General features: G+C 41.4%; 1 pseudogene; it reads left to right on the forward strand.

Moving 5' to 3' along the window:
- Positions 1–2,267: 2,267 nt before the first annotated feature.
- Positions 2,268–10,888, forward strand: LOC121551565 (annotated as a pseudogene).
- The last annotated feature ends 432 nt before the right edge of the window (positions 10,889–11,320 follow it).

Raw genomic sequence — 11,320 nt, forward strand, 5'->3', positions numbered from 1 at the left:
GAGCGAGGGAGAGTTATGATTTTGGATGTGGAAGAGACATCCCTGAACTGTTAACCCTTAAGAGCCACCAGAGAACAGTATTGTGTTATACTTTCGTTAGTTTCCCAAGCCCTTTAATAAAATCCTTGTTTTGGTTGAACCTGGTCTCCTTGCACTACTTGAGCAATCCCGCTGAAAGCTGTGTAGCCTCTCGTGACGTCACAGGGTGTATGTATTAAGGGTGTATGTGTTTAGTAAGTGTGTGTTAATGGGGATATACAATTCACAATCACAGGGAGTTCTGCTACTTTACAATTTAAAATGGAACAGCATAGTCAAGGGAATGAAACCCAAATTTAGTTGAAGCCTGAAGCTGTATGTTTAGTTTGGTAAGTAATATTTTTTTGGGGGTCGTTCCACGAATAGAGTACATTTTGGTTAGTGTAACTTCATTACAAAAAAACTATTAATTGAACCACATTTTAACATTCTGTCATAAAGAGCACATGCTCAACTCCATAAAAAACATGTTTTCCCATCTCAAGGGGTAAAATAAAATGAGTGTAGTAAGTTCAAAATACGTGTCATTAAAGTAACAGGGTTTAATTGAGGTTTTCATCTTAAATCAGCCATAACTCCCCTTGTGACAGGGGGAATAGAAGCTTGTTTTGTGCAATGGGGAAGGGCAATTAAATGCAAGCTTCACAAACATATTTAAATTGTTAAAACATTTCTAGCCTATCTATCTATGGGTAACAGGGTTGACGTGTTATGCTCAACAGGCTCAGTTTTCCACCACAAAACATCAGAAAATGGCCCAAATGAATAGAACCAGCTCACCTGCTATTACACTATAATTTGACTATTATATGTTCAATGTTTCTTTTGAAAAAAACATTTAAAAAGGAATCATTTATAACCATATTAAAACGAGAGTTCAGTTCACGTAACAGGGTTGACCTTAAAATGAGGGACAGACGTAAATGAATCACTAATCACATGAAATTAACTATAATCTTCAGAAATGACTTTGTCAAAGCAAGAACATAACTAGGGCTTTACAGTGATGGTAAACATTTGGAGAAATGTTTGGGTTATGTGGGTTAAATCTTCTTAGAAGTGATAAAAACATGACTAGGGACATGTCAAAAGGCAGATTTTTGGCACTTTAGCAAGTCTTTATTCATATTTAAGAAATCAGATTTATTGAATTTTCCATGTGTTCTATAACACAGAAAGTTGTATCTGTTTTATCACTGTTTTCTTTATGCAAAATGGGTCTGATTAATATATTTGGTGAATGGTTAAATAAAAATGAAGAGTGTAACTACATCTTGTCTTTTATTAAGATTAAGATCACTTTATTGGTCAATTACACACAAGGTCCAATCAAAATGTGACTTCTGCTGTTAACCCAATCCCTCCGAAAAAGACACATACAGGTTTTGGAGAGGTGCGGGGGTGGCTGCCACACTGGGTGCCCGGGGAGCTGTTGTTGTGGGGGGTTAAATGCCTTGCTCAAGGGCACAACATCATCTAGAATTTGATACCTGCAAACCTCTGGTTGCCAGCTCACTTCCCGACAGATTTTTCCCATCGGACCCAGGTTTCGAACTGGCAACCTGGCCTCTGGTTGCCGGCTCACCTCTCTAACCACCAGGCTACCTGCGTTTCTATACACACTCTCAAAAACTTCATGTGGCAGGGTATTGTTTTTAACTTGATATGACCTTAGCATGATATATAAGCACTCTCAAAAACTGTGTGAGGCTAAGGGTGTGGCAGGAGGAGAGAGATTATGGCCTAAACCGAGCCATATACCCATACAAATCTATACAAATCTGTGCTCATATCAAGTATCAGATATCAGTGCCTTGGAAAGTACAGTAGTTTTCATTATTGCCAAGACCCTTTCATCCAAAGAGCACCCTTCCTAATACTCTCTAACATTGCTTTGCTACCACCCACGTTGCTGTCTTATAGACAGCACAACATAAGTAGAGGCTCAATAAACTCGTAGTATACAACCTGTTGTTGGATACAATAATTATGCATAAAATGCTTTCACTGTGTTGTTGCTGAAGTATGGCACTGACAGACTCTATATACAGATTCTCTGTATCTGACAAATGTTGTTTTATGGTTGTTGGCACAAGGCCAAGGAGAGTACTTGATCATAATTGATCTCTGCCCTGGATTGGGTTTTGGCCTAAAACACTTTCTGATTGGCTAGAACGTACTAGTTACAGGAAAACGAAACTTATATGCAGGGAAACGAAACTCATAATGTATGGTGCTGCACATTGCTTCAGCTCTCATAGTCACAAGAGGAGGCACCAATTCACAGATAATTTAACTGCAGTAAAAGTGAGTATTCAACTTTATACCGTAGCAGTAATATTTGCTAAACGTTCCTCAACAATCTACTCTACTTTACTTTGTTTATTTTCGTTTTACAGGGACAGTGCACATGAATCAATATTACTGTAAATGTGCCAGTTTTAGCCAGCCGGCTAGTTTTCAAATGCAGTCCCTCTACAATAGTTGAATAACTGTATAGCAACTGGTTTATTGACGCCTTCATGCCAGGTCTTTATGCATGGTTGATGACCGGAGTACATTTGTTTTGACTTTCGACATTCGGAGTTCGCTCATCAATAGTTCTCAGACGGAAGGTGCTAGGATGATGAGAGTGATATTTTTTTTTATATTTTTTTTTACCGTTAGTCGCTCTTCCCTTTACAGAGCCTGAAAGTAGGCAATATGCTTTTTCTGGCACTTAGGTGGTTTAGGGACCGTCATAAAAGTGCAATACAGGTGATTGCATGTAAGCAAAAAATACATATGTTTTGCAATTTCCATTCAGGAGGGTGGGTTAACCCAATATGAAGATTACACACACTGCATAGGGCCTCCAGTCGCTGAAGGCCCAATATTTTTATTAGTTACTAACTACTAAGGGTGCTCCATATATAGGTGAAATGGAGATGTAAAACCACATAATGTAAAGTCACTGACCCCCATCATCCATACTTTTTTAAAATTAAAAATTTTATTTTATTTTTTCACCTTTATTTAACCAGGTAAGCCAGTTGAGAACAGGTTCTCATTTACAACTGCGACCTGGCCAAGATAAAGCAAAGTAGTGCAATAAAAACAACACAGAGTTACATATGGGGTAAAAAAACATAAAGTCAAAAATACATTAGAAAATATATATACAGTGTGTGCAAATGTAGCAAGTTATGGAGGTAAGGCAATAAATAGGCTATAGTGCAAAATAATTACAATAGTATTAACACTGGAATGCTAGATGTGCAAGAGATTATGTGCAAATAGAGATACTGGGGTGCAAAAGAGCAAAATAAATAACAATATAGGGATGAGGTAGTTGGGTGGGCTAATTTCAGATGGGCTGTGTACAGGTGCAGTGATCGGTAAGGTGCTCTGACAACTGATGCTTAAAGTTAGTGAGGGAGATAAGAGTCTCCAGCTTCAGAGATTTTTGCAATCCGTTCCAGTCATTGGCAGCAGAGAACTGGAAGGAATGGCGGCCAAAGGAGGTGTTGGCTTTGGGAATGACCAGTGAGATATACCTGCTGGAGCGCATACTACGGGTGGGTACTGCTATGGTGACCAATGAGCTAAGATAAGGCGGGATTTGCCTAGCAGTGATTTATAGATGGCCTGGAGCCAGTGGGTTTGGCGACTTGAACATGTAGTGAGGACCAGCCAACAAGAGCGTACAGGTCACAGTGGTGGGTAGTGTATGGGGCTTTGGAGACAAAACGGATGGCACTGTGATAGACTACATCCAATTTGCTGAGTAGAGTGTTGGAGGCTATTTTGTAAATGACATCGCCGAAGTCAAGGATCGGTAGGATAGTCAGTTTTACGAGGGCATGTTTGGCAGCATGAGTGAAGGAGGCTTTGTTGCGAAATAGGAAGCCGATTCTAGATTTAACTTTGGATTGGAGATTCTTTATGTGAGTCTGGAAGGAGAGTTTACAGTCTAACCAGACACCTAGGTATTTGTAGTTGTCCACATACTCTAGGTCAGACCCGTCGAGAGTGGTGATTCTAGTCGGGTGGGCGGGTGCCAGCAGCGTTCGATTGAAAAGCATGCATTTAGTTTTACTAGTGTTTTAGAGCAGTTGGAGGCTACTGAAGGAGTGTTGTATGGCATTGAAGCTCGTTTGGAGGTTTGTTAACACAGTGTCCAATGAAGGGCCAGATGTATACAAAATGGTGTCGTCTGCGTAGAGGTGGATCTGAGAGTCACCAGCAGCAAGAGCGACATCATTGATATACACTGTGAAAAGTGTTGGCCCAAGAATTGAACCCTGTGGCACCCCCATAGAGACTGCCATAGGTCCAGACAACAGGCCCTCTGATTTGACACACTGAACTCTATCTGAGAAGTAGTTGGTGAACCAGGCGAGGCAGTCATTTGAGAAACCAAGGCTATTTAGTCTGCCAATAAGAATGCGGTGGTTGACAGAGTCGAAAGCCTTGGCCAGGTCGATGAAGACGGCTGCACAGTACTGTCTATTATCAATCGCGGTTATAATAGCGTTTAGGACCTTGAGCGTGGCTGAAGTGCACCCATGACCAGCTCGGAAACCGGATTGCATAGCGGAGAAGGTACGGTGGTATTCGAAATGGTCGGTGATCTGTTTGTTAACTTGGCTTTCAAATACTTTTGAAAGGCAGGGCAGGATGGATATAGGTCTGTAGCAGTTTGGATCTAGAGTGTCACCCCCTTTGAAGAGGGGGATGACCGCGGCAGCTTTCCAATCTCTGGGGATCTCAGACATTATGAAAGAGAGGTTGAATAGACTAGTAATAGGGGTTGCGACAATTTCGGCGGCTAGTTTTAGAAAGAAAGGGTCCAGATTGTCTAGCCCAGCTGATTTGTAGGGGTCCAGATTTTGCAGCGCTTTCAAAACATCAGCTGTCTGAATTTGTGTGAAGGAGAAGCGGGGGGCATGGGCAAGTTGCAGCGGAGGGTGCAGAGTTGGTGGCCGGGGTAGTGGTAGCCAGATGGAAAGCATGGCCAGCTGTAGCAAAATGCTTGTTGAAATTCTCGATTATTGTAGATTTATCGGTGGTGATAGTGTTTCCTAGCCTCAGTGCAGTGGGCAACTGGGAGGAAGTGCTCTTATTCTCCATGGACTTTACAGTGTCCCAAAACTTTTTGGAGTTAGTGCTACAGGATGCAAATTTCTGTTTGAAAAAGTTAGCCTTTGCTTTCCTGACTGCTTGTGTATATTGGTTCCTAACTTTTGGTGGCCTTCCTGAGCCAGGATTCAGACACTGCTAGAACATCAGGGTTGGCGGAGTGTGCTAACGCAGTGAATAACTCAAACTTAGGAAGTAGACTTCTGATATTTACGTGCAAGAAACCAAGACTTTTGCGATTACAGAAGTCAGCAAATGATAGCGCCTGGGGAGTAGGAGTGATACTGAGGGCTGCAGGGCCTGGGTTAGCCTCTACATCACCAGAGGAACAGAGGAGGACTAGAATAAGGATACGGCTAAAGGCTTTAAGAACTGGTCTTCTAGTGCGTTGGGTACATAGAATAAAGGGGGCAGATTTCCGGGTGTTGTAGAAAAGATTCAGGGCATTATGTACAGACAAGGATATGGAAGGATATGAGTAAAGTGGAGGTAAACCTAAGTGTTGGGTAACAATGAAAGAGATAGCATCACTGGAGGCATCAATTGAGTCGGTCTCCGCATGTATGGGGGGGTGGGACAAAGGAGCTATCTAAGGCATGTTTAGCTGGGCTGGGGGGATCTACAGTGAAATAGTACAATTAGAAATAACCGAAACAACAATAAGCTAACCATGTTTGGGCTGAGGCTAAACATAAACAGGATGTAGTAACGTAAAAAGGAACAGTCCAGCAGACATCAGCTGTATAGCTGAGTTATCATAAGGTCCGGTGAACAGCAATAGGATAGTTCGGAGGCTGCTAAAGGACTAGCGAGTAAGAGGCCACGGCTAGCGTGTGCTAGCAGGCCGGGGCTAGCAGATGGAATCTTCGTGGTCGACGTCGTAACCACATCAGACGATTTAGTCGGCAGACCAGTCATGTAGGATCCGTGTCAACACTAGGTGGTCCCGTCCGGTTGACAGAGAGGTAGATAGCCGGGAGATGGGCCTAGCTCAGGATGATTAGCCAGACCACAGCGTCAATTTTGTTGCAGCTAGCTTGTAGCGATGAATCCGGAGTTAAAGGTCCAGTGATTCAGTGATTCCGGCAGAAAAACTGATATGTTCTGGGTCGATAACGCGCTGTGCAGACTGGCCGAATATCCGGTGATTAATGTCCAGTGATTAAATTAATCCCGCAGAAAAAAAAATCCAATGTTCTGGGTGAAATACCGCTAACTGTGGCTAATAGCAAGTAGCTAGTTAGCTGGCTAGCTAGTTTCAACTGGAGATTCTAGATAAAAGGTAAGTCAATAATAGAATCCGTTCCACATTGAGTGAGGCGGGTTGCAGGAAAGTATATTTTGTAGAAGGATGGGGAAATATGTACGAAAAATACAAAAAAACAGGGTATTTACAGGCTATTTACAGACACACGACAAAAACAGAACTGCACTACTACGCCATCTTGGATCAGTATTGATACTACTTTTGTTAGAATTCCAGTTCACCACTTCCCTGATTTTATACTTTAATTTTTTCAAAATTCCCCATCTTTGATTTTTTAGAAATATTTATCCTATTACAGCTGTGGATATTAATTCACATACAGATCACATTTTCAATAGCTTCCAGTCCAAATGGCATATACAGCTGAAGTCGGAAGTTTACATACACCTTAACCAAATATATTTCAACTCAGTTTTTCACAATTCCTGACATTTAATTATAGTAAACATTTCCTGTCTTAGGTCAGTTAGGATCACCACTTTATTTTAAGAATGTGAAATGTCAGAATAAAAGTAGAGAGAATTATTTATTTCAGCTTTTATTTCTTTCATCACATTCCCAGTGGGTCAGAAGTTTACATACACTCAATTAGTATTTGGTAGCATTGCCTTTAAATGGTTTAACTTGGGTCAAACATTTCGGGTAGCCTTCCACAAGCTTCCCACAATAAGCTGGGTGAATTTTGAACCATTCCTCCTGACAGAGCTGGTGTAACTGAGTCAGGTTTGTAGGCCTCCTTGCTCGCACACGCTTTTTCAGTTCTGCCCACATGTTTTCTATAGGATTGAGGTCAGGGATTTGTGATGGCCACTCCAATACCTTGACTTTGTTGTCCTTAAGCCATTTTGCCACAACTTTGGAAGTATGCTTGGGGTCATTGTCCATTTGGAAGACCCATTTGCGACCAAGCTTTAACTTCCTGACTGATGTATTGAGATGTTGCTTCAATATATCCACATAATTTTCCTTCCTCATGATGCCATCTATTTTGTGAAGTGCACCAGTCTCTCCTGCAGCAAAGCACCCCCACAGCATGATGCTGCCACCCCCATGCTTCACGGTTGAGATGGTGTTCTTCGGCTTGCAAGCTACCGCCTTTTTCCTCCAAACATTACGATGGTCATTATGGCCAAACAGTTCTATTTTTGTTTCATCAGACCAGAGGACATTTCTCCAAAAAGTACAATCTTTGTCCCCATGTGCAGTTGCAAACCGTAGTCTGGCTTTTTTATGGCGGTTTTGGAGCAGTGGCTTCTTCCTTGCTGAGCGGCCTTTCAGGTTATGTCGATATAGGACTTGTTTTACTGTGGATATAGATACTTTTGTACCTGTTTCCTCCAGCATCTTCACAAGGTCCTTTGCTGTTGTTCTGGGATTGATTTGCACTTTTCGCACCAAAGTACGTTCATCTCTAGGAGACAGAACGCGTCTCCTTCCTGAGCGGTATGACGGCTGTGTGGTCCCATGGTGTTTATACTTGCGTACTATTGTTTGTACAGATGAACGTCGTACCTTCAGGCGTTTGGAAATTGCTCCCAGTGATGAACCAGACTTGTGGAGGTCTACAATTTCTTTTCTGAGGTCTTGGCTGATTTCTTTTGATTTTCCCATGATGTCAAGCAGAGACAATGAGTTTGAAGGTAGGCCTTGAAATACATCCACAGGTACACCTCCAATTGACTCAAATGATGTCAATTAGCCTATCAGAAGCTTCTAAAGCCATGACATCATTTTCTGGGATTTTCCAAGCTATTTAAAGGCACAGTCAACTTAGTGTATGCAAACTTCTGACCCACTGGAATTGTGATACAGTGAATTATAAGTGAAATAATCTGTCTGTAAACAATTGTTGGAAAGTAGATGTCCTAACCTACTTGACAAAACTATAGTTTGTTAACAATACATTTGTGGAGTGGTTGAAAAACGAGTTTTATGACTCCAACTTAAGTGTATGTAAACTTCCGACCTCAACTGTACATCTAAAACCACTTGATGTTAGGTCACTGACCTCCCTCCTCCATAGCAAGGTTAAAATAAACAAAAACTAATAATGAAAAAACTATTTAGTAAGCTGAAATAAAATAAACCTGTTTTTAAAACTAAAACTGTACTAAAACTATTATCTTTCACTCCAAAACTAACTAAAATCAAATAAAAACCATCATGAATTAAGTTGTATTATTTGTATTTTTTATTTTTTTAATACTGCAAAATACTCTAAAATGACGTTGGAGGTGGCTCGTGGTAGAGGAATTAACATGAATTATCTGGCAACAGCTATGGTGGACATTCTTGCAGTCAGCATGCCAATTCCACGCTCCCTCAAAACTTGCGACATCTGTGGCATTGTGTTGTGTGACAAAACTGCACATTTTAGATTGGCCTTTTATTGTCCCCAGCACAAGGTGCACCTGTGTAATGATCATGCTGTTTAATCAGCTTCTTGATATGCCACACCTGTCGGGTGGATGGATTATCTTGGCAAAGGAGAAATGCTCACTAACAGGGATGTAAACAAATTTGTGCAAAATGTTTGAGAAATAAGCTTTTTGTGCGTCTGGAAAATATGTGGGATCTTTTTATTTCAGCTCATGAAACATGGGACAAACATTTGACATGTTGCGTTTTGTATTTTTGCTCAGTGTAGACACTGTACATTTTTTCATGTTAGAGAAGCTTCCATTGAAGAACACTCTCTGGGCTCTATTGGATAAATAACTCTCCAACCATGTGATGGCAGGGGATGTGAAGCAGAGTAAGCCTATTGTTTAGATTGTTATATCAATCAGCTAAGAATAAATTCTAATTGGTTTAACCATCTGTGAACGCGCCATACATTATATAATATAATATATAATATGCCATTTAGCAGACGCTTTTATCCAAAGCGACTTACAGTCATGCGTGCATACATTTTTGTGTATGGGTGGTCCCGGGGATCGAACCCACTACCTTGGCGTTACAAGCGCCGTGCTCTACCAGCTGAGCTACAGAGGACTGATGAGTCACTGTAGAAGTGTGGATTGGTTTTGTTGGTAATGACTAGGGTTGCAAAATTCCAGTAATTTTCCCAAAATTCCCTGGTTTTCCAGAAGTCCTGGTTGTAGGATATTGGGATTTCCATTTATTTCCTTCCTGATCCCGGGAATCTTACAACCGGGATTTCTGGAAAACCTGGGTGTTTGGGAAAAGTTACCAAAACTTTTGCAACCTTACTAATGACATCATTGTCTGTTTCTGTGATTTTGGTTGGTCGCTGTAGCTGTCGAGATGGCACAAGGAAGAGGAAGGACTCCGATGATTCTATTGCTGGTAACACTGTGTCTGCAAACCTTCACTGGTCAATGTCAAGGTACGCATCCACATGCTTCACATGCACACAGAACACATGTTCCTCTCTATCTTATCTAGAAGCTTGCTTATATGATCAACTCAAGCATCCCCCACTTATTGTCTGTTTCCACATATTCAGGGCAGCCCTCTGATCTGAGGATTGTTCTGGTGGGTAAGACTGGAGTGGGGAAGAGTGCAACAGGAAACACCATCCTGGGGACAGAGGTGTTTAAAGTGGAGGCCAAAGCTGAGTCTGTCACTGCAATGTAAGAAAGGGAGTGGCGAGGTGCATGGGAGGAAGATCGATGTGATTGACACACCAGGACTCTTTGACACAACAATGAGTGTAAAGCAAATGAAAAGTGAACTAGAAAGGTGCATCTACATGTCAGTTCCAGGACCCCATGTGTTCCTGTTGGTGATCAGGCTGGGGAGGTTCACAGAGGAGGAGAGGAACGCTGTGAAGTGGATCCAGGAGAACTTTGGGGAAGATGCCTCAATGTACACCATGGTGCTGTTCACTGGTGAAGATCAGATAGGGAACAAATCAGTTTCTGAGTTTCTGAAAGAGAGCAAGGAGCTGCGGAAACTTGTCACAAGCTGTGGGAACAGATATCACTCAATCATCAATGTCAAGAGAGAAAACCGCACTCAGGTCAGAGAGCTGCTGAGGAAGATAGAGCAGGTGGTGGAGGATAATGGAGGACTGTACTACACCAACCAGGATTATAAGAAGGCACAGGAAAAGATCAAAGAAGAGATGTGGAAATACTGTAAATATGCATCACTTGGTGGGGCAGCAGTAACGTTAGCAGGGGCTTTTTTTTCTTCTCCAACATTGGTGACAGCAGGTCTAGTTGGAGGCCTCAGCCAAGGGTATGAATGTACTAAGGAGATGTTTGGCCTTTAAAACACCAGGGGTGTTTTTCAGTTGGTTAAACATGTATTATGTTTTCAACTGTATGCTGTACTTCATGTTGTCTTACAACTGTCTTTGAGATATGTTTGCTCCGGTTTGAAATTAGTCTAACCGGAATTTAATGGGGATATATAGTATATGTACAGTATCTATTTAGTATTAAAGTAGTAGCCCTTTCCTGCAGTCAAATGACCAAATCGCCCTCTAGTGGTGTCATTGGTGGAATGTTATTAATATTCGACATAATTAATAAACACAAAACAAATGTAAACGCCGAAAATCCAGTGTTTCTATGTCAAACGGTTTTGTTATATTTCAGTCTTCTGTGATGTATATAAAGGGTAATATTGGGATTCAAACTAAAAATGTAATACATGTCAACTCTATATCTGACATGGTACAGGTGTTTTCTTTTTTAAAGACCATAACCATGTGTGTGAGGTGTATACTTTTGTTTCAAAGTGGATTCATTTTTTTGCTAGCAAGAAACACTGTGTGACCCTGATAGCCCACTGCAGTAAAAGGTTAAATGGGGTGTATCACAGGAGGTTTGTGGCATCTTAATTGGGGAGGATGTATTCATGGCTGGAGCGTAATTGGTGGAAGAATATCAAATACATAAAACACATGGTTTCTATGTG

Source organism: Coregonus clupeaformis, unplaced genomic scaffold, assembly GCF_020615455.1.
Source record: "Coregonus clupeaformis isolate EN_2021a unplaced genomic scaffold, ASM2061545v1 scaf0824, whole genome shotgun sequence".
Classification (NCBI taxonomy): domain Eukaryota; kingdom Metazoa; phylum Chordata; class Actinopteri; order Salmoniformes; family Salmonidae; genus Coregonus; species Coregonus clupeaformis.